The following is a 23,353-nucleotide window of genomic DNA, read 5'->3' as shown; positions in this document are numbered from 1 at the left end:
ATTGGGAAAGATACCGCATCAAAATTGCGGATGAGATACCGCACTCGATGGAGGAGGATATATTGTCAATATTGGGTTAAAAACGAAAATTTCAACGAAGTGATGCTTTTCAAAAATGAATTTTTCAAGAACAAACCTAAGTTATTTAAATTCATTGTTGGGAAAAACAACCAAATACTGCTTTTAGGGAACCGCTACCAACACATCGATATATATCGCTCGTACAAACATATAGATAAATAGTACCCTTAATTCAGTTACTCCAACTTAACCGTTACACAAGGTTGTGGAAGAAAAATATTTTTAAAATGTTGAGTAAAAAAATACCATTTCACAGTATTTTAGAAACTTATCGCAATTGATAAAAATGATTTCATCAATTATTGAATGGTTTACGTTGATGCAGGATCGATTTTTGAAAATTGAACATTAGCAAGGGTCTTAAAATTTACTGACGCATACACGGATACACTATACTACTTCTGATTTTTGTGCAGCATTTTTGATATTTTCTACTTCTTTTGTGCTTTTATGTTGTGGAGCATTTTGATGCGTTGTTCCATCCAGTGTTATAACAATTAAATCTGTACCGGGAGCTGAAAAAACTTTTCTATCTGTACTCTTTTATAGAAAAATCTATACCGGATTCTGTACACAAACAATAACAAAATACACTTTAAAAAAATCATTGTTCTAATTCATATTTTCCATTCGGGGAAATGAAACCAGACATTCTGACTCGGTTGTTTTATTTGAGCTGGAATTCCGCAAGAAACCAGTTAGAATTCCAGATGAGTTTGACTGGGTAATGTCAATATCAGCTCCAGCTCAAATTCTTGCTGCTACTTTGCTTGCCACCAAAGGTGGGCAACAGAGGCGGCGAGAAGCTGAGATGGGGCTGGTAATATCAATAAGATGCGAGAAATCTGCACCTGCTTGCAGGAATTCAAATGGAGCAGGTCAGAGTAAACGTATGCACTCCGAGAAGATTCGCTCGACAACCACCAAAGGCATAAGTCACAATAGAGGAATTCCACGAAGATCCGTCCGAAAATCTCTAAAATCGTGACCGACCATCTTAGATTCCGATAAAACTTTACAGGTTTAACCGGCATGGAAGACTAAATATTTTCCACAGTCAATAAGATTACTTTGACTCAAGCGCAATTTTTTAAAAGGGCGTAAACGTTTCTACGTGTAATAATTTCAAAATTGTTTTGTTCGATTACACTATTTAATATAGTAAAACTATCTGAGAACGAGTTACAGGTAATGAATACTTCTGCACGAAAAAATATACACAGAAAAAAAATTTGTATCATTTTTCACAAAAACAAAAATTCATGATAAAAGTTCAAATTGCAAAAAAAACATTTTCTATTTTTTTATATTTTGTCAACGAAAACCTAAAGAGGAAAGAAACATTTTGAATGTGATGTCATGATGGAGAAATTATCACCAAAAAAGTTTTTCTAACAATAACTTTATACATGTTTTTAAATTTCATACTAATTGACATACAAAATTGTAATTTTATTACATAATATAATTCTAAATATCATTTTAAATCAAAATGCACCTAACAAATATCTTGCAAAATGCGATAGTTTTCGAGATATTTGGAATTTTGCTCCAAAAAGAACAATTGATTCATGTAACTAAGTCCTTTTTAAAAGTTATTCGCGTTACCCCATCATAAATTGTAAAAAGTCTAATGTTTATCGTTTTACATACCTAAAAGAAGCTTTTTCAGTGCATTTGGATCATGGAGAAGCATTAAATAAAAAAGTTTTCCTAACAACAACTTTTGACAAATTTTCATAATTCATACCATTTGCAGTCAAAAGTAGAATTTTATTTTTGAATACGATTCCAAACGCCATTTTAAATCGAAATTCTTATAACAAAAAAATTCTGAAATGCAGTAGGGTGATGAGCCCATTTGCGCCATGTTTCTATTATCACCCTACCCATTTCAAGCCGTTGGTTAGAGCAGTGTCTGCCACCTTTGTTCAACGCAGTGGGTCAAATGGTAGCGCAACAATAGGGGCACTCGATTCGAGTTTTCGTTGCGCTCAAGCACGAGAATTTCACTGTTTTCAGTGCATTTGTGTTATTATATTGGTTCTTAACAACGAAGCAAAGCTGTTGATGTCAATTTTTACGTATTCCATTGATTGTAGGGCGAGTAATTAACGAATAAGTGAGGCACCTTGCATAGTATGGTGAAAATAGGCACTCCACCCTAGTTCTCGAGATATTTTAAATTTTGTTTATACAACCCAACTATTTTGTTATATTTCAACCTTTTCAGGAGTTATTCATCAACAGCAATTAGTTTTTCGTAAGGTCCATAACATTTCCTGTAACTTTTCCATTGACATCAAGGCGATAACGTAAACCATTTGAAAGCTATATAAAAACAATCAAAGTATTAGTCAACCATAGGATCTGATGATTAAACTATACAGGGTGTTTGGTTCATGATTAAGAATCTCTCGAGGGGTGATTGACTGTCATATTTGGAGAAAAAAATCGTTCTGTATATACCATCAAATCTCAACCGTTACAGAGTTATTGAACTTTTTGCGTAAAAAACTTATTTACTTGAAATACCTCTAACTCGAAAAATATACCTCGTATTTTAAATCTTTTAGTTCCATTGGAAAGGTGAGAAAATTTTCTATTGAATGGTGCTCTCATATCTTTCAGTTAATTAGTTTTAATTACCCTTTAGTTGTAAAGTAGCTCAAAGTTAGAGTTTTTGATTACGTTTTTGTTAATTTTCTCAAAATAATGAATTATGATTATAGCAATATCCAAAAGATGGGTTTGAGGACGATTTATAATTTGTTCTTCAACATAATATTTCTATCTCTTCTCGTTTCCTTGTAATTTCACTTCTAATTTTTTCCTGTAATCGACCTACAAGTGCTTAAAAGACTTTAATCTAAAAAATATGTTTTATATCGTTATTACCAGGGTTTCATTGGAAAGTTGAGAAAATTTCCTTTCTATGCATGTAAGGATATTTTTAGTTAAGTGTGCTAAATGACTTTTTACTGGTAAAATAACTCAAAATTTGCGTTTTTGGGGAGTTTTGTAATTATTCTAATTATTAATCAACTAAATTTGTCATCACTATTGTTCATTTGGTGCCCCTTAATATCCTCTACAACTTTTTATTTGACGCTTTATCCCTAACGCTTTTCATTTTGCTGCCTTTTAATAGTTAACGCAGCGTGACCTCGTCACAAATGTAGTGGGCTCGAAATCGTTGTTTTTGCATATGAAACGAGGTGATAAAAATGATTTTGCTTCGAAACTAACAAAGATAATTGAATGAAGTCAAAGAAAGAATTGTAGAACTTGCTGAGATGCATTAATTTCATGATAATAATGTTCCTGTTTCTTATTTACTATTTTAAGAAAATAACGAAAATGCTAATAATAACACTAACCTTAAACTAATTAACTTCTAAAAGAATACTAAATACACTTAACTGGAAGGTATTTATACCTTTTTCTATGCAAAATTTTCCTGGTTTTCGAATGAAAATATGAAAAGGTACAATAAGTCCCATATTTTTCAATTAGGGCTAGTATAAGTGAATATGAGATAAAAATATCCAAGTTCAATTACCCAAACACATGACAACAAGAAAAGATAAGTGTATCATGATCATGTCAAAGAACAAATTATGCAACTCTTCAAGACTAAAAATTTGAATTATTTGAATGATGATGTTAACTAATAAGATTTTCGCGAAATGAACGAAAAATCGATCAAAATTGTTAAATATAAAATAAATTACAGTGAAAAGGTTACTTAACCTCATTAGCTGAACCAATTGAGGACATTTTTCAATGGAAAATTTTCTCACCTATCCAATGGATCCAAAAGATTTGAAATACAAAGTATATTTTTTGAGTTAGAGCTATTTTATGGCAACTATGTTTTTAACACAAAAAATTCAATGACTTGGTAACGGTTGAGATTTGAAGGTATGTGTAGACCGATTTTTTTCCCAATAAGATAGTTAATCATCCCTCGAGAGGTTCTTAATCATGAACGAAACACCCTATATAATGAATTAGTTCACGAGGATTGAATAGATTCATGAATAAAATTCCAAGTTTCGTGAAATAGTTCACGAATTTTTTTTAGCTTTGTGAAAATTGTTCCTAAATCTATGAAAAACATACTAACTTTGGTTTTAGAAATAATGTTCATAAAGTTGTGTAATAGTTCATGTACAGAAAATCGATTTGGCGGAATCGTTACTAAAGTTTAACAAATATTTCCATTAATAAAAGCGTTACGTGGGCAGTTCTTATGATAAAATGAAAATAATTATAAAACGCATGATTTTTGTTCATGGTCCTATTTTCATAGCTTAAAACGTAATTGTTCCAGAATTCATGCACTTTATTAACGATTTTGGGAAAAAAATCCTTGCAGAATAAACGATCTATCAAATGCTTACACAATGACCGCCTTCCTGTTAATAGACTAGATTCACTTTGGTTATGAACGATGTGTTGTTTCTAATTAAAAGGGCAGAACGATATGATAGAACAGAAGTCCTATTCCTTAGAGCAGCACAATAGTAGATCGTAGGTGTAACAAGTAGTTTCGCGCTCAAAGTGTAACGATAATGAAAATTCATAATCTACGGACTTTATTCAAATCGCTCATATAGAAGTCGTTCTCGAATCAGTACGATACGATACGTTCAACGTAAACATTATCAGAAAATACAGTTGCAGTGGGACTTAGCACCGCTTGATAGGTTTGAATTTGCTTAAAATGACTTTTATCCAAACAGCACGACACAGAACGCTTTAGAAAATGTGAATCCAATGCCATCCGAATTACGGTGTTATCGTTTATTGCCATCGCATTAGCACAAAGCATAGATGGAAAATTTCGATACCACTCAGCCCACGTTTGCTCGAAATCCTACCTGGAAAAGTTCTCTAGCCAGCCGAATAAACTTGCCACATTCCAGCACCACCCACTTTTGAGCAATCGAGCAGCCCATCAACCACCCACACGAGAGCTCCTCCCCGAACCGGGCTGAATGGTTACTCATCGGCAGGCTGCTGTTCTGCTAGCACGAAGTCCAACCAAAGCCGATGATGATGGCGACAACGACGACGACTACGACGGTGACGACTCGGCCACTCGGCGAGTGTCAGCCGCTTCCAGGACGACCCAGAATCCTCAATGCCTGGTCGTGTAGTGTATGCCTCTCTCAGTGCGCTCGTGTTCGTCCTCCAAGCAACAGTAGTCGGTCGGAATCCGCGTTTGGTCCGCGTAACGGAACGTCTCGAACCTCGGCCTTCCCCAAGGCTCTGCTGACCCGGGCTGGTTGCTCGACGCGAATCGTCGTATGTGTAGTGTTTCTCGTACGGATATGGACTCGGGGTAGCAAGAATTGCTGCCGCTGGATCAGCTGCTGTTTTTACCCTACCTTCCAGCCGCGTCACTGTGTCTAGCTGGTTACGGTGGAGTACGAAAAAAAACGGCACGGGATCGGTACGGGGAATCAACTCCATCGAGTGGGCTCGTGGCCTGGCAGTTATGCAAGCGCGTGACTTGAGCGTTTTGTGAAGGAAAGCTTGTCACTAACTCCTTACCTACGCCTAAAGGATACCCAACCCGCTGAAATGGTGACCAACAGTACTAACCGTAGTACGTCAGAGTGGTTTACTTTTTTCGGCTTTTGAACGGTCGAAGACGGAAAGAGGAAAAGGTGTGAGTGTGTCTGTTTTTATGTGTGTAGCTCGGTGAAACCGGAAGAAATGTAAAAAAGCAGAATATGCTTAGTGTACGGATCTTTTTTCGCTGTTGCTGGTGCTGCTACAACGACGATAAGTAGCAGCAGGCGAAAATTTCGATAGGAATATGTTCGTTCTGCTGGATTATCCTGGCTGGAAGCGTGGAATATGTGCGAGTGTAAACTACGTGAGATGTCTCGAGGAGAAAAAAAAGCATCCCGAGCTAGTCAGTGAAACAGGATAGTTACGGACTGCATCAGGAAGTGCAGTCGACGTTGGAAATATTTTTTTGTGTGATTGCACTACCCCTTGAGGCAGACTAAAACATCAAGGCAGCAACTGAGGTTGAATATTGGCTGCTGCAGTGGATTTTCGCATATCTGTTGCACATCGTCGGGGCGATTGCTTCGTGGATAAAAGTTGGAATTTTCTGCGGAAGTTAATTATGGAACAAGTTATACCGTTCGGATTTTTTAGTGCTGTAGAGGTTGTTAAAATTTTAAATTGCTGTCCCCTCAAAATGGCTGGTGCACATATTTTCAGCGATTCGACGAGTATGTGGAATGGACCGCAATTAGATTTAGAAGAACCACAGTGAGCCTGCGGATTATATCGGAGTAAATTTTCATCCCATTTGTTCAGTGCAATCGGTGGTCAAAAGCGCTGTGTATGCTTCAACCCAATGTTTGTGGTAAAACATATCAGAAGATAAAACAATGCACAATACCTGTTCCCGCAATGGTTGGAATGTGTCTGTCATATGTTAAAGTTTCTGTTATGACAGATTAATAATTACGGAATTGTTGGAATTTTATTTGCACTGCTTGGTTTTCCTGGTCAAATCAGCTATTTATATTGCAACTTCAGAGTTCAAAAGCGGAAATATTTTAATTCTAAGAATGCATTCGGATGTACGAAGAGAAATCCAATAAAACATACATTTTACTTGAATGTCAAGGCAACAAAGGTTTCAAGCGTAATGAGTTTAATGGAGCGATGGAATTCTCTGTGGTTTTCGCTCTTGCGTGACAGGGCACACTTTACTGTTTCGGAACATGCATTTTGGATTACTTTCCTCATTTCGCTCACTTCATCATTTCCCCTTAAAACTGGTAACATTCTCCAAATGAATGGAAATGGTCTCTGAAGTGGGTAAGCTTCAGTTAGATGTCTAATGTTGAAAAGTTTCGTTCGAATCTGACGTAACGGAACGTTTGTACAATGAAAGATTTTAGAAACAAGAGGAGAAACAAATTTATTGCAAATTGTGATTACAATACTGAAAACTGACGAGCTTTTGTACGTTTTAGTGAAAGCGCTGAGCTTATTTTGACGCTGTGTCAAGTTTCCGAATAAATTTCAAAACTTTTATATTGCCAAAGTAAAGAAGAGATTCCAACGTATATTTTTGGAATTTACTGGAATTGTAAATTATCTCCACACGGACAAACCTATTGAACTCGTCAACACGATTGAGATATCCTGAAATTTAACGAAATCTCGAAATGTGAACTTCTTGAACTTCAAATACGTTCGTGTTTCCTTAACTTTTGTTGTTCGTGTATTCTAGAATATTGACATAACCAAATAGCTCAATTTGCAGTTTACTCAGATTATTCAGAAAATGTACCTTGTCACGTATTAATTTTATAGACTCAGATTGATGGTTTTCATAAGTAGTACGTACCATCATGCAGAAAATCGCTGAATATTCACACGATCTGGGAAGAATAAATATTTTACGCATCAGTTAGCTATATAGTACCTATCTTCATTGATCATCTCTACTTTCCTAAAACAAAACAACTTAACATGTCTTTATAACAAATTTACTTGAAGACCTCGGCGAAAAGGTTTAATGTGTGTGTTCCATCGATTGATTCTCCAAGTGGGATGAGGTCCCGGTTACGATAAACTCGCTCATTGAAAGAGGCCAATACTTCTTGAAGCACAGCTAGGTAAAGTGCGGGGTCCACAGCGATGACTGGCACTGAGTTCTTTCCAGAAATCCATAGTGAATATTTGTTGCGGCATGTGTCCTATTGCCTCGTCTGCAGACAGCTTTTATTCCCGAGAAAAGAATTCAATTATTCTCTTTTGCCCTAAATGGAATTCGAATATAAAATTTTGATAAAAATAGTTTTACACTTGTAGTATTGTGTACTTGTGTTTGTGGAACGGAGTCATCGTCCCACAATATTGATCGGTATAGGTGCCTACTGTTAGCAAGATGCGAATTTTGATTTGTATTTATATACGATTTCTTTAGCGACCTGGAAATAACCTAAAAACTAGAGAAGCCCAGGCCTGGAAAAATCTGGAATATTCTGGTAATTTACATTCCAATCAGGGAGAATAATTCAAGCCACTACTATGATACATTCATAATCAAACTCGAGTCAACATATGTCCAAAAGTTATGGTAGACACTACCGTTGACAATTAAGATAAAAAGCCTATTTTGACCCTATTAGACAGGGTGCCTCACTATTTCAACAATTACTCTGCCTACAACCGAAAGAATGCGTGTAAATTGGCACCAAGATGAAAATCTTTGTATCGTTCTGAAGAATCAGTATTACAACAGAAATATTTTATAAATGGGAAAATTTCGTGTGTGATTGTAGCCAATGCGATAAACAAAGAAAGCAGACGCTGCTCTACCAAATGACTTGAAATGAATAGAGTGATAATTCAAACAGGACGAAAATAAGCTTATTACCAGGGTTGTTAATGGAATTAAATTCCACAGTATCCTTTCAACGCGGATATCGTTTTGTGTAGAATTTTTCCGTTGAATTCAACGCCAAATTTTACGTTGATTTCTCTTTAAAATTCACCAATTTTTGTATGTCACAACATCGTTCAAATGCGAATTATACTGTATTTTACGATTTAAGATTGAGCAGATTTTTTATTAAAATGGGTAAAGCCATGTCAAGTTATCCTCGAAAATCTCTCTAAATTATCATTTTTTATTGAAATATATTTCAAAGCAAAGCCTTGGCACTACATGCCTTAACGGTACTTGTCCTTCTATTTCGCCAGATTTCACAGTCGATTCTTAGTGTACATGCCAATTCTAGGGTCATGTGCTACGATCCTACTGATCATTAAGGGAACCTTCGATCGACCAGTAGAGACGGCACGTTTGATCACGTTCGTTGGTAGAGATCACATGACCATTACGCAAGATTTTGTTATAAAATATGACTTTGCAAGATAATCATTTTACCTCAAAATTGCTCATATGGTCTGGCACGTTACAAGTTTACGTATATTTCATAAGATATGTCCGCGAAATCGAAATTCTAGCACGATTGCACAATATTAAGGCAATACACCGCACATTTTTTCTACAGAAAGTTATTTTCTATCAAGATCGGCTTTCGCTTTATTGTCATTTTGATACGTCTGTCACGTTACACAATTTTCGCAGTGAGTTTGGAGGTCGCCCGGTCTGTTCCGTTGATCCCTAAATTTGCGTGAACGTAGTTTTAAGTTCAAGCTTGGAAGAGTTTGAAATCTAGTTTTCCTGAAGAAAAACCCTTTTTTCAAGTTTATGGAGTATTCTCAATTATCTGTCACGTTACGACGAAAATCTGTCACGTTACAGCTGTGTATTTTTATTGAAGCAAGGATATCGGGACATACAAAAAACATCCTTGATGCAGAAATTGAGAATTTACAGGAAATCTCATGTTTATTTTGAAAACGTAATGGTTTTGATGAAGAAACGTTAATAACTTTCAAAAAGTTCGCAATTTAACGAAGTAACACTTTATGTCTAAAGAAAATCTAAAATAACTTGAAAAAAGGCGTGAAGTGCAATTTTGAATTGAAAAGCCTCTTTTAATCCACCTAGTGGTGCAATTGTGCCTTTCTCATTTGTCCAAAATACGATTCCATGGCTGGTTAAGTTCAATACACAGGTGGAAATTAATATTACATATTCAGTACGATTTGCACATACATACAATGGACCGACAGCCACGATCTTGAGATGCTATGTGTCGACACTGAAACATCGCTTGAAACCAGCGGCGGATCAAGGAAGAGGATCCGCGGGGTCCGGACCCTGCCGAAAATGTTCGACTTGTTAAGAAATTTTAAACTAGTTTCAATTTCAAAGTAGCAACCCCTCATTGCATACTCCTACCTACGACTAAACAAGTCAAAAAAAAATCGCAGCCGGGATTAGGTTGACGATTTTTAGAGTGATTGCATAGCCTTTCTATACGAGAAAGGCAAAAATGTGCCAAAGTCGAAAAAAGTCAATTTTTGGTCAAAATTTTTTTTCGAGATTTCCTCAAATCTCAACGTTTTATGCATTTTAAAGTCATTTGGCATCAAAAATGTGATTTTCCCTTACTTCCCCCTTTGAGAATGTTTCATTTTAGTTTATATGGGAATTTGCTGTGTGGACGCACTCTTCAACCCGTAACTCTGGAACCGGAAATCCAATCAATAAAAAAATCAATGGCAGCCGATGTGAAGGTTTCGTTTAAGACTAAGTTTGTGCAAATCGGTCCAGCCATCTCTGCGAAACAGAGGTGACATTTTTTCCACATACACACATACGCACACACACATACATACACACAGACATTTTCCTTTGGCATCAAAAATGCAAATTCGATTTTGAAATGTTCTTTTACTTTTTTTTCATGTTATTTTATATGGGTATTTGCTGTGTGGACGCACTCTGCAACCCGTAACTCTGGAACCGGAAGTCCAATAAATAAAAAAAATCAATGGCAGCCGATGGGAAGGTTGCACCACTTCATTTGAGACTAAGTTTGTGGAAATCGGTCCAGCCATCTCTGAGAAACAGAGGTGACATTTTTTTCCACATACACACATACGCACACACATACATATACACACAGACATTTTCCGATCTCGACGAACTGAGTCGAATGGCATATAATATTCGGCCCTCTGGGCCGGGATTAGCTTGACGATTTTTAGAGTAATTGCATAACCTTTCTATATGAGAAAGGCAAAAAACATTTTGAAATACATTCTATAACTAAACTATTTATAAATGCTTCAAATTGAATGAATTTTTGAAATATGTTTCTAGTTTTTCTTATAAAATCTTTTATTGTCATTTTCTTTTATTTGCAATTATATTTTAAACGTGTTATGTCCGTGAGCTTGGTGACTACAATTTTTTATGCTTAGAGATTTGTAGCTTGGAGACCTTGAATTCTGGTGGTCCCTAGAATCTAGTAGCAACATGGCGCGTGGTTTATATGCTTCTATTTAATTTCTTTTCATATTTGTTTCTTATAATTCGGCATGTTATGTTTTCTTCTTTTACTATATCTTAAGTTAGATTCATACTAACATTTACTAACACAATCAATTGCATTTTCTCTCATCCAAAACTCACAATCTCTCATCCAAAACGCAAAGCCGCCCCTAACCTGCCCGATAACACAAACCTGGTCACAAAAGCGAACATACAATTTCAATTATCCACACATACTTACGCCCGCATTTGAGGCAACATTTAAACACTCCGGTAATTAAATTAACGTTTTAGCACAAATAACTTTACAACCGCGGCCTCAAGCATTAACCCACCGCTTGCGCGATTATGGATCAGTTACACCCGGAAGTCTCTGCTCTCGATCAGCCTAGACTCGTACATTCAGTTGGACCAATAAAAAATGACGCTCATATTCACTAGACAATACGTTCCTCTACTATACACTAAAGTTAATTATCAGATTCACGGTCCGCGAGCGAACGTTCAAGAATACACGTGAATATGCGAATGGCCACACGATTATAAAATCGAATTTATACACGCAAAGTTAAACACACGCTAGCATTCAAACGCTCGCGCCCTTCGCTATCACACTATTACACAATTAGTAAACACTCACGGCAACCCTGACAGATATGTACCCATGGACTCGAACGCAAAAACTCGCACTTGCCACGCACACACCACCACAGGACTCACAATTATTGTAATTATTGCTTGTGACATACAAAGTCACAAGCAATAATTACAGGTATTCGTCTGGCAACCGGGGGAAGTGCATCTTAAACACAGGACTTATCATTTCAATGATGGCCTTGGATCTGCGTTGTTCAAGACACCATAGCTGCGTCCGTCAGGTCAAGGATGTATGTAACCCGTTAGCCACCACCCTCGGCCCTAGCTGCCCATAAAGGGATAAAAAATTATATTTTATACGTGTTAGAGATTACGTAACGCGAAAATTGCCCAGAATTGACTCCCCCCTCCCCCCATGTAACAAACTGCCACTAATTTCTCTATCCCCCCTCCCGTATTACGTAACAAATTCCTTAAAAAAAATTCTTCAGTAAAAACCTGTTACATAACGATTAGGGCATTGCAAAAAAAAACTTTTTTTTAATTCTCAAAGGCCCCCCCTCCAATATTGTGACAAATGTTAAAGTAAGCTGAGATGCCAAATTTCAGATCATTTGGACAATTTTAGACCCCCGCCCACTTCGCTTGAAATTTTTGAAATTGGTACTATGGGAAAATAAAGACGAAAAATATACTAAATGCTATAATTTTTGAAGTAGCTATCAGAAAATTACAATTTATACCTCTTTTTAAAGGAAATGACCTAAGTCTTTGAAGGGAGATATTCCTCTTTCTAGAAAAATAGGGGAAAGTTGGGTACTGGGCCATTTTGACCCCAAAATCCCCTATTTTTCATAATTTTTCTGCTTTGTGATGCAAATCATACATATTTTGGAGTTTTTCTAATGTGAGCAAATCTCAGAAATCGAACGGAACCTTTTTGACCCTTGTCCGAATACGGGAAGTTGGGGTTATAGGACCTTTTGTCTTTAATATTAAATTTTATAATTTTCTCGTGCATATATCTCTATTATTCTTCAATCAATTTTCATGAAATGTAGCTTGTTGAACGCGAAAAATTCTTATGAATACAACGAAAATGAATTCGTTAGCGGCAAAATTCAGAAACATCAAATTTTTGGACATTAACTTTACAAATCACATTTTTTTCGTTAAATGTCCTAATACCTCAACTTCCCCTATTTTTCCAGGATGGAAACTTTTCTCATGCGATCCTCAAGCGTATTTTTCACTAAAAGTAGTAAATTTAATAATAATTTTGTTGTTAAATGGAGTTAATATGTGCAATTTTATGATAAAAATGTGAAATCGAGACTATATATAAGATAATTTGATGTTTCTGAATTTTACCGATAACGAATCTATTTTTATTGTGTTCCTAAGGATTTTTCACGTTCAACAAGGTATATTTTATGAGAATTGATTGAAGAATAATAGAGATATATGCACGAGAAAATGATAAAATTTAATATTAATGACAAAAGGCCCTATAACCCCAACTTCCCGTATTCGGACAAAGGTCAAAAAGGTTCCGTTCGATTTTTGAGATTTTTTTACATTAGAAAAACTCCAAAATATGTATGATTTGCATCACGGAGCAGAAAAATTATTAAAAATAGGGAATTTTGAGGCCAAAATGACCCAGTACCCCACTTTTCCCTATTCGTCTAGAAACAGGAATGTCTTCCTTCAAATACTAAGGTTATTTACTTTAAAAAGAGGTATAAATTTTATTTTTCTGATTGCTACTTCAAAAGTTATAGCATTTAATATATTTTTTCTCCATATTTTCCCATATTACCACTTTCAAAAATTTCAAGCGAAGTGGGCGGGGGTCTAAAATTGTCCAAATGATGCGAAATTTGGCATCTGAGCTTGCTTTGACATTTGTCACAATATGAGAGGGGCCTTCGAGAATTCAAAAAAAAAAATTTTTTGCAATGCCCTAATCGTTATTAGAGCATTGCAAAAAAATTTGGCTTACTCTCCCTCCCCCATATGTCACAATTTGTCGTACCCCCTCCCCTCCTAAAAGCGTTACGTAATTTATGAAAGGTCTCTTATGTGTTTTATGTATGGTATTTGTGAATAACTTAATAGCAGGGTATTATGAAAAGTTATTTTGATAACTTTTGTAATATTGGTTAGAAAAAAAAATGGAATTCCTAAACTTTCGCAATCCGCCTTATATAAAACCCTTAAGTGCACCAATTGATTTAGGATACCCTTTTAATATAAGTTATCGTAGCTAACGCACAAATAAGAGTAGGTTCGTCAAATTTTAAAAGAAACCAGTTAATTAACCCCTTGAAAAACTACTAAAAATTCAGTGTAGTTCGATGCAATAGAAAAAATATCCTCAAACAATGTTTTAGCACATATAAATTTGCAAACGCGGTCTCAAGCATCAACCCACCGCTCGCGCAAGCATGAATCGGTCACGTCAGGAAGTCTCTACCCTTGATTCTAGCAGACCAAACTCAGTTGGACCAATAGAAAAAAAAAACTAGTCGGCACGTTCCTTGGCGACATGACCGAGAACTCTAGTGAAATGGGAGAACTCACTCTCTTCTAGCATCTGAACCATACTCTAAAAATTAAATATATTCACGGTCCGAGCGCAATCATTCAAGGACACGCGAACATGCGAATGGCACCACGCTTATGCACTCGAAGTTACATACACGCTAGCACATGCGACAAAAACGTCAATACACAAACACTCGTGTCCTTCGCGATCATCCACACACACCTACGTCTACGATCTCGCAAACTGGATAACACTTCAGTGAATAAATTAACGGTTTAGTACTTATAAATTCACGAACGCGTCTCAGAAGAAGTGAACCTCCAATGCCCGTGTTCGCACGATCATGTTTCGGTTACCTCTGGAAGTTCCTATCCTCGGCTCTAGTAGTATAGGTTCAATTCCTTCAGGTGAGCCAAACAAAAAAATGACGCTCTTATCCACTAAACAACATGTTCCATGGCAACAAAACAAAATCGATTTTATACACGCAAAGTCACATACACGTTAACATACAAATGCTTGAGCCCTTCACGATCATCCACGCAACCTATACCCGCGATCTCGCAAACACGATAACATTTATAAATTTTCAAATGCGGTTACAAGCGTGAACCTGCAAACTCCAAACTGCGCGCGCGATCATGAATCGGTCCCTTCCGGAAGACTATCCTCGATACCAGCAGTCGAATTTCAAAGCAGTCTTAGACGTGTGTTGCAATTTTATGTCTTTTCAATAGTTATAATTCTCTATGACGTCTGCCAATAACGTTGTTTTGTCGCTGTGGTCCAGTATACCTTGAGTTGAGGCAATTGAGATTTGGTCGGTGTTAAGTCAGACCGGACTAAGTCGCAAAATCGCAAAAAATGAGATAGCACTAGATAAAGAATTTCTTGATCTATATTCAATTTTTGCTAGATTTAAAATATTTTAAAATGAACAAGAATTGCGGCAAAAAATAATTTATATCGAATTATAACGTAAAGAGTGCTGCGATTCAAACTTTATACTAGATAAAGAATTTCTTGATCTATATTCAATTTTTGCCAGATTTAAAATATTTTAAAATGAACAAGAATTGCGGCAAAAAATAATTTATAACGAATTATAACGTAAAGAGTGCTGCGATTCAAACTTTATACTAGATAAAGAATTTCTTGATCTATATTCAATTTTTGCCAGATTTAAAATATTTTAAAATGAACAAGAATTGCGGCAAAAAATAATTTATAACGAATTATAACGTAAAGAGTGCTGCGATTCAAACTTTATACTCGTTTTTCTCGAAATTAATACAATGTCACTTAGTCTGGTCTGACCTAACACCGACCATATGTGACATTATTGATTTGGGAAGATCTTGCAAAATTAAACACGTTGCATAAAAGGGTGGACTGTTAGCAACATATCACAAATTTTATCAAAGTGTTTGTTGCATTGTCTTTGTTTTTATAGACAAAAATATGTTGCGCGGAAAACCCGCCAACTTGCCACGGCCGACTTGCACACGGATAACCTATTGCTGTTCTGAATCGAATACCGTCGTCGTTATGGAGCACCATCAAAAGAAACCATCAGATTCTTGATTCCGTATCGCTAGTGTTTACGAGACGATCAATCTGGTAGAGGGGAAAGTAATAGTGAAAAGTTGATCCTTTAATAATTTCAACATAAATGTGTAAAATGCTGTAAAGATGCATTCTATGTTGAGAAACTTGGCAGAGTATTTTTTCTGATATTACCCACTTTGAAGTGATGAAAGCTACTTTACTTAGAATTTTTCCAATCTAATTTTGTAGCAGTAAGGCTTTACCTACAATCATGAGCTATATCACAATTGCCGAAAGCATTTTAAGCAACAAATCGATGGAATACGTAGAAAATCGGTCGAACGAACCTAAATTACAGAAATGCACAAAGAAATTCATATTTACCTAAAGTTTCGACTTCCTGAGAACTGAAAGAATGGCACACATCTGCACTTAAAACTGACTTCACGTTCCGTAACAAAAACTCCATTCTATCCCATACTCAATCAATGTCCAATTATACATCTAGCAACCATTACCATCGATTAAGACACCATCCCACTCGGACATGGCCCCGTTCGCTCCCGGCATGGCACAATGGATCGAACCGCAATCTCGCCAAATGATCGGAAAATATCCAATCCTACGAAATACATCCAAAGCACTCACTCTCACAATTCCCTCGAGGCACACAGAAGCTTCCCTGCGATTGAGCGGGGATTGGAAATGGTATCATTAAATTCATCATAACAGCAATTTTCACAGAATGTCGGTGGAAACCGAACCGGGAGCAAGCAAGAGAGCGAGAAAAATCAAAAGTCAAACGTTTAAACAAATAATGTGGACCGATATTTATGCAGGACTATGTTTTCCTTCCCATGTGAACCTAGCTAGCAGTCCCAGCCAAACAACAGCAGATGCTATTCTCGTTTCCCTTTTTCCTGGTCGAGAAATGATATGCATAACCTTCCCCAAAGTGTATCTGTTTGTGGAAGAGGAAGTTGAGCGCTCGTTCAACCCTTCTATAAATGCAAGCTACTCTTTTTTTCCCGGTTGGTTCCTGACTACATCGGGAAATCCACGAAGGTATCAAAAGGGTTCACTTTTTGCTGGTGGCTGCCATACCGTTGGTTTTTACCAATCCTGCAGCTCAGCGCAGCACATCGACCAAGGAGAGCGAAAACCTAAGCAAACAAAGTTAAGAGCATCAACAGACGGCAGAAAGCCCCTTTTCTGTCCAATCTCCAAAACCCTCCAATACCACAGGATCTGACTGAATCAACCCTGTACCCCTTGAATGCGGCGCAGATTGCCTTTCTATATCTTGTCCTTTTGGTAGTGTGCCCTACATTTTACCTGTCACCTGAAGCATATGTCTGTCGGATCTTGTCGTTCGTCGGTAATCAACACAGGCGGACGAGGGGTGGAGTCCTCAAGTGAATCGGAACATGTGCCATCGCATATCTCAGGATATTTTTGTTTCATTCTCTGCTCAACCGAACTTCAACTTTCACCCTTCGCTGACCTTATTGTCTGTTTTGTCTGTGTGTGGCAGTAGAATTTCTCTGTGCCGGAAAAAGTTACCGGAGCAAGTTTAAATTTAATCTGTTGTGTTTATCCAACAAAAGTGAAGGCTTGTGTGTGTGCATGTGTGTGTGTGCGATAGGATTGAGTTTTCAATAAAAGCCCCCGGTTTCGAGCAGGGATCTGTCCTTTGTTTTTAGCTAATTGTTTATACTGACCCACTTTCTCCGAACGACGGAAGGTTCGGTGGAGGGAGGGTTTGCTTTGTTTCCAACGAAGATAAAAATACGGGAGAAGTTTTCGGAGATATGATTCCAATCTATAAACGGCTAACGTGGAAGGTTTTATACTGTGGAGAATCGAACGCTTTGCTAGATGCTTATCACGATGTATCGACAACACAGAAATGCGAGGTGGTGAGGTTAACTTAGACAGATGAATAATACCAGACACATAACACTGGTTGGGTCATGGATTGGGCTATAGATTCAGGTATATTACTACTCAGCAGAAATTTTTACGAAAAGCATTCAAAAAAAAATTCAAATATACCGAGATTCTGGTTTCATCAGGCTTTTAGTTTAATCTGAAATCGTCCAATTGTAAATTTAAAACATATAATTTTTCCAGTTAGCCTCTTAGTGTCGAAACGAATCAAGTGCTGGATTTTCTGGTGTATGCACTTTAAATATTTAAATAGTGATTTGATAGGTGGTGTTGGTAGCTTTGTAAGATCGAAACAATCGAGTTTTTACATTTCTTACAAAAGAAATGTATAGGATTCGCTCAAACTTTGAAAACTTTTTCCGAGGCCCGGAGGGCCGAGTCTCATATACCAATCGACTCAGCTCGACAAATTGAGACAATGTCTGTATGTGTGTGTGTGTATGTGTGTATGGATGTATGTACAAAATGTCATGTAAATATCTCAGCAATGGCTGAACCGATCTTAATGAAATTAGTTTCAAATGAAAGGCCTAACGTTGCCATTTGACACTATTATTTTTGATTTTCGATATGTTGTTTACTTTCTGAGATAAGGGCGATCTTGTCAAAACACAGCAGGTTTTTTGCAAATAACTTTAGAGCAATACAATATTGTCCCACAAACTGCACATAAATAGAAAGCTTGTAAAAATACCTTTCTAACAAGCTATAGATTGTCTAAATCCGTGCACGAGCGGCGGAGATATTGAAAATTTTGTATTTTTAGGCCTCGCTTACCAATTTCCATTACCTAAAAATGAGATTGTTTCATACAGAGTATTTTGTGAATTACCTTTATAATAAATTAACTATTTCTCAAAAATCAATATATAAGTTCACTTCAAAGACAAAATAATGTGTTGATAGAGAAACAGTGAGTTCTTGTATTTATTCCTTGGATTAGGCATTGCGTTCAATCATGAGGTAAATGTTGGATGGTATATCAATACACAGATCAACAAGTAATTCACCTAGTAGTGAAATAAAAGATTTCTCATATAATTATACTCGTGGCGTCACCAAAAGCAACTGAATGTTTGAAGCCCAAAACTCTAGCGAAAATTTAGCTCTTTTGCAAGATTTAGGTTATACTGGTTATGGCGCAAAAATTACTACTTACATTATTTCAGTATTAATTCTTCAAAGGGGCTAAAGAGATTTTTGTAAACAAACTTGTTTCGCTCATTATTTCGCTACCGAGTGAAATTCCATGGAAAATACACATTAATTCGCATCTGTACCCTTCGTAGAAACAATTTCAGATGTTTTCTTCGTTGAAATTATAGCAATTTAAGAGAAATCAGCAAAACAAAAGTTTGTTTACAAATCTTATTAGCCCTATTCAAAAGTTAATATGGATTTATGATAAGAATGTAAGAAATCAATATATCATAATAATATACCTATAAAAATAATGTCACTGCATTAACCATCATTTGCCATTCCTCACACGCCCCCCCCCCCCCATCTCTCTCTCTCACTCTCTCTCTGTCTCTCTTCTATCGCATCTATCTAGCTATTTCTGTATCCATTTCTAAGTTGTGTGATAAGATCTACTGCCAATCTGAAATATTTATTAATTGTAATTGAGAAGGTTTTAGAAAACAAAACTATTTTTTGTCTGCTTCTACATCAACTCAACTTTAATTCAATTGTATTCAAAGCCTGTATCTACACTATAATTAAGGAAATTCATGGCGATATCAGAAAAATATTTGGCTTAACTGGGTAATATGAAAGTTTGACGATGAAAATTTTCAAAACAGACGTTCCACGTGCGATATTTAAACTATTCGTATCTCTATTGAATTTTGAATGAAATATATGCTCAAAGACTGAAAGCTGAAGCCAGCAGGATTGGACTTGCCATCAACGTTCCGAAGACAAAATACATGAGAGGAAGAAATTCTAGAGACGACAATGTGAACCTCCCACCCGAGTTCGGATTGACGGTGACGAAATCGAGATGGTCGACGAATTCATGTATTCGAGCTCACTGGTAACCGACGACAATGATAACAGCAGAGAAATTCAGAGACGGATCGCGGCGGGAAATCGTGTCTACTTTGGACTCCGGAGGACGCTCCGGTCGAACAAAATTCGCCGCCGCACGAAGTTGATTATCTACACGACGCTGACTAGATCGGTGGTCCTCTACGGTCACGAGACCTGGATTATGCTCGTGGAGGACCAACGCGCCCTTGGAGCTTTCGAACGAAAGGTGTTGCGTACCATCTATGGTGGCGTGCAGATGGAAGACGGAACGTTGCGCAGGCGAATGAACCATGAGTTGTATCAGCTGCACATTCGTTGTATTGGTACGAACTGTCATGAAAAATAACGGATCAAAGACCAAAAATATCCACAAATTAGATCCAGGAAAAGAAGTCTCCCAAAGGGAAGCAACTACAATGTGTCTTCCAACTTATCGTCGTCCATATCTGGATATACTGAGTAGTTTGAACAATTTCTTTTTCACAGTATTGGTCTGTATAGGACTAATTTATCCATATTTCCTGCACGAGAATTCCGAACGAAACAATATGAAAGCTATAAGGATGAATGGAAAGAGACTGCATTGCAATCAACTACAAATACAGCATACAAAGAAGAAGTGATTATATTGATAAGCAAACTAGATTCAAAAAAGTCTTGTGGACCTGATGAAATTCCTGTAGATGTCTTGAAACATTATAATGTTGTATTCGCCAAAATGTTGGCAGATGTTTTCAACGAAGCGGTAGTAAACGGAGTTTACCCAGATTTTCTGAAGGTTTCAAAGATCATTCCGGTGTATAAATCCGGAGATAAAACGTCAGTTGATAATTACCGACCGGTTGCAATGTTATCTGTATTCAACAAGATACTAGAGAAGCTGCTTGCAAATCGGCTTACAGCGTTTCTCGAACGACATAATATACTGTATAATATGCAATACGGATTTCGATCTGGTTCAAGCACCACCAATGCCCTTAGTGATTTGGTCGATTCACTATACTCTGCATTCGAGCGAAAGAAAATTGTAGGAGCAGTATTCCTGGACCTGAAAAAAGCGTTCGACACATTGGATCACGAGCTCTTATTACGGAAGTTGGCGGCTTATGGGATTCGCGGGACTGCTAATGATATTCTACGAAGCTACCTAACAAATCGCTCACAATATGTTGCTGCCAACGGTGCTGTGAGTTCTTCGCGAGCTATGACAGTAGGTGTCCCACAGGGAAGCAATCTAGGGCCATTGCTGTTTTTAGTATACATAAATGACCTTCCTAAAATAGGTCTTAAGGGAGTGCTACGCTTATTTGCTGACGATACGGCCGCGTTCTATGAGGGGGACACAGAAGAGGAGGTAGCCGCGCTCGCGGAACAAGACTTCGAGAAGTTCCGCAAATACTTCGGTGCAAACTTATTATCACTTAATGTGTCAAAAACCAGATTTATGCTCTTCCATTCTAAGCATAAAAAGATAATTCAACCTGCTGGTCTCACTGTGAATGGAGAAGTAATACCCTGTGTTGATAGATTCAAGTACCTCGGTCTGATAATGGATCCCACACTGTCCTGGAATTATCATTTAGACTCACTTGAAGGCAAGCTCTCGAGTATCTGCGGTTTAATAAGAAAAGTTGGCGAATTTCTTCCAACTAAAGCATTAGAGAAGCTGTATTTTTCTTTTTTCCACGCCCGTCTGCAATATCTCGTCTTAATTTGGGGCTCTGCCAGCAAGCAACGTCTCAAAAGAATACAACTTCTGCAAAATCGGTCGCTAAAGACGACTTACAAGCTACCTCGAATGCATTCATCTGTTTTGCTATTTTCAGATAGTCGTGTCTCTGTTCTACCAGTTATTGGATTGTACCACCAGCAGATTATAACATATACTCATGCCATCAAGAGCGGACGTAATATTATATCCAATGTGAACTTCCACGTAATCAACCATAGTCATCACACGAGACAAGCTCAACATATACCTGTTCTGAAACCAAGGACTGACTACGGGAAGAGGAATCTAGCATACCTTGGACCCTTTCTTTACAACCGGATACCAGAAGATAAAAAGCGTATTTCGAACACGCCACTATTTAAATCTAAGCTTAACTTACATCAGAAATCAAATGTTCATAGATATTTATTGTAAATTTTACGTGTAGTAGCCACCCCTCGCAAGCGTAAATGTACATCGCTCATCCCCTTCAAAGAGTCAGAGGCTCACTGGGGATGCTGAACATGTCTCGGTGTCGTTTGTCGTGGTTGTGGCCAGAGTGCTTGCTCTGGTACACAATGTACCCAACCTCCAGGGGTATAACTGGAATGTATGTGTGACACCAATGTACGTAATCTATTTCAATAAAAAAAATGCGTCAAAATAGAAGAATTTTCAACTTTTCACAGATAAAAAAAAACTGAATGCACGGCTTTTATGCTATCGACATAGCCGACATTTCACACTATTTACTTCAATGCAAATAAAAACTTTGAAATATCTACCTGTCTCATTCACGAATCGCATTCTCCCTGTCGTTCTCTATTCAAGGGGCTTGAAAGCACATGTGACCTTGTCTCACTTTACTATTTTCATTTGCGCATAATACTGGACCAGTAAATTCTATTCTGTACATAAATCTTTTTTTCAGGAATAGGGTAAGGTGGGGCAAATCCGACCGTTGGGTAAACCCGACCCCCCTCTGTTACCAAAAATCAGGAGCACTACGCGAACTAATATCAATGTTGTCGTGTAGAGCATCGAAAATAATCATAATGGTGGCATGACAGCATTTTATTAGTCTACATTGAGATGCTCAAACGACAAAAAGTGTGTTTTTACAACTTTTGATTTGACTTTTGTGCATCATTGACTACAGGATATTTCTGATTGTTGAAGTGATTGCATAATAAATGTAAGTGGATTTAAATTCTTTGCTTTAAGTCCTACAAAGTGCATAGATGAATTTAAGTCAACCTTTTTCATATATTTTTTAATTGCATCGTAATGAAACATGACGCGGTGGGGCAAATCCGACCTCTAAATATTGGGGTAAATCCGACCGCTTTTTTTCTAAGAAAATTTTTATTTAACAAATTGAAATATATTTTTATTGTTATTATTTATTATTTTTATGAAAAATGGTTCATAATTACAAACGAAAGACACAAAAAAGTGATGATTATAGTACTCGTCGAGCAATTGCTCCGATGCAAATGGGAATATCATTACGTGCTACTGCTCGTGATTTTAGCATTCCAAGATTGATATTGAGCTCCATTTTCTTCATGTTGCAATTCAATAAAACAACATTCATTGATTTATCATTGAAAAACCATAAAATTGAGTAATATCTGCACTAAATCAACCAAAAACATAGGGGGTCGGGTTTACTCCACCATTTTTTGAAAACAGCAAAAATGAACATTTTTGTAAAACGCTTGTATCTCAAGATATTCCAAAGATCCAAATAAAATATTATATACAGAAAGTTGCCCAGGAGTCTAACCTTTAATTTGGTATATTAAACGACTTGATCCGATGTAAAATGAGCATTTTACAGCCAAAACCATTTACTAGGTCGGATTTACCCCACCTTACCCTATGTGACCAAAAAGTAAACTTCGAATTCCAAAGCAAA

The 23,353-nt window shown here is 36.9% G+C and overlaps 1 protein-coding gene across 10 annotated transcripts in view; it reads left to right on the top strand.

Moving 5' to 3' along the window:
• The window catches only part of LOC131682492 (tyrosine-protein phosphatase Lar), a 487,937-nt gene that overhangs the window by 169,285 nt on the left and 295,299 nt on the right, over positions 1-23,353 (top strand). Inside the window, exon 1 of one of the 10 annotated variants that reach the window (XM_058964002.1) lies at positions 5,260-5,698. The exons of 7 other annotated variants lie outside the window; for them this stretch is intronic. The gene's annotated coding sequence lies outside the window, so the exon portion shown is untranslated. Of the gene's footprint in view, positions 1-5,259; positions 5,762-23,353 lie in introns of those variants that run through there. 2 more of the 10 variants (XM_058964001.1, XM_058964000.1) reach the window with 2 other exon arrangements.

The sequence above is a fragment of the Topomyia yanbarensis genome, chromosome 2 (genome assembly GCF_030247195.1).
Source record: "Topomyia yanbarensis strain Yona2022 chromosome 2, ASM3024719v1, whole genome shotgun sequence".
NCBI lineage: Eukaryota > Metazoa > Arthropoda > Insecta > Diptera > Culicidae > Topomyia > Topomyia yanbarensis.
Note: the sequence above shows the minus strand (reverse complement) of the source record. Positions and strands in the feature narration are given on the sequence as shown.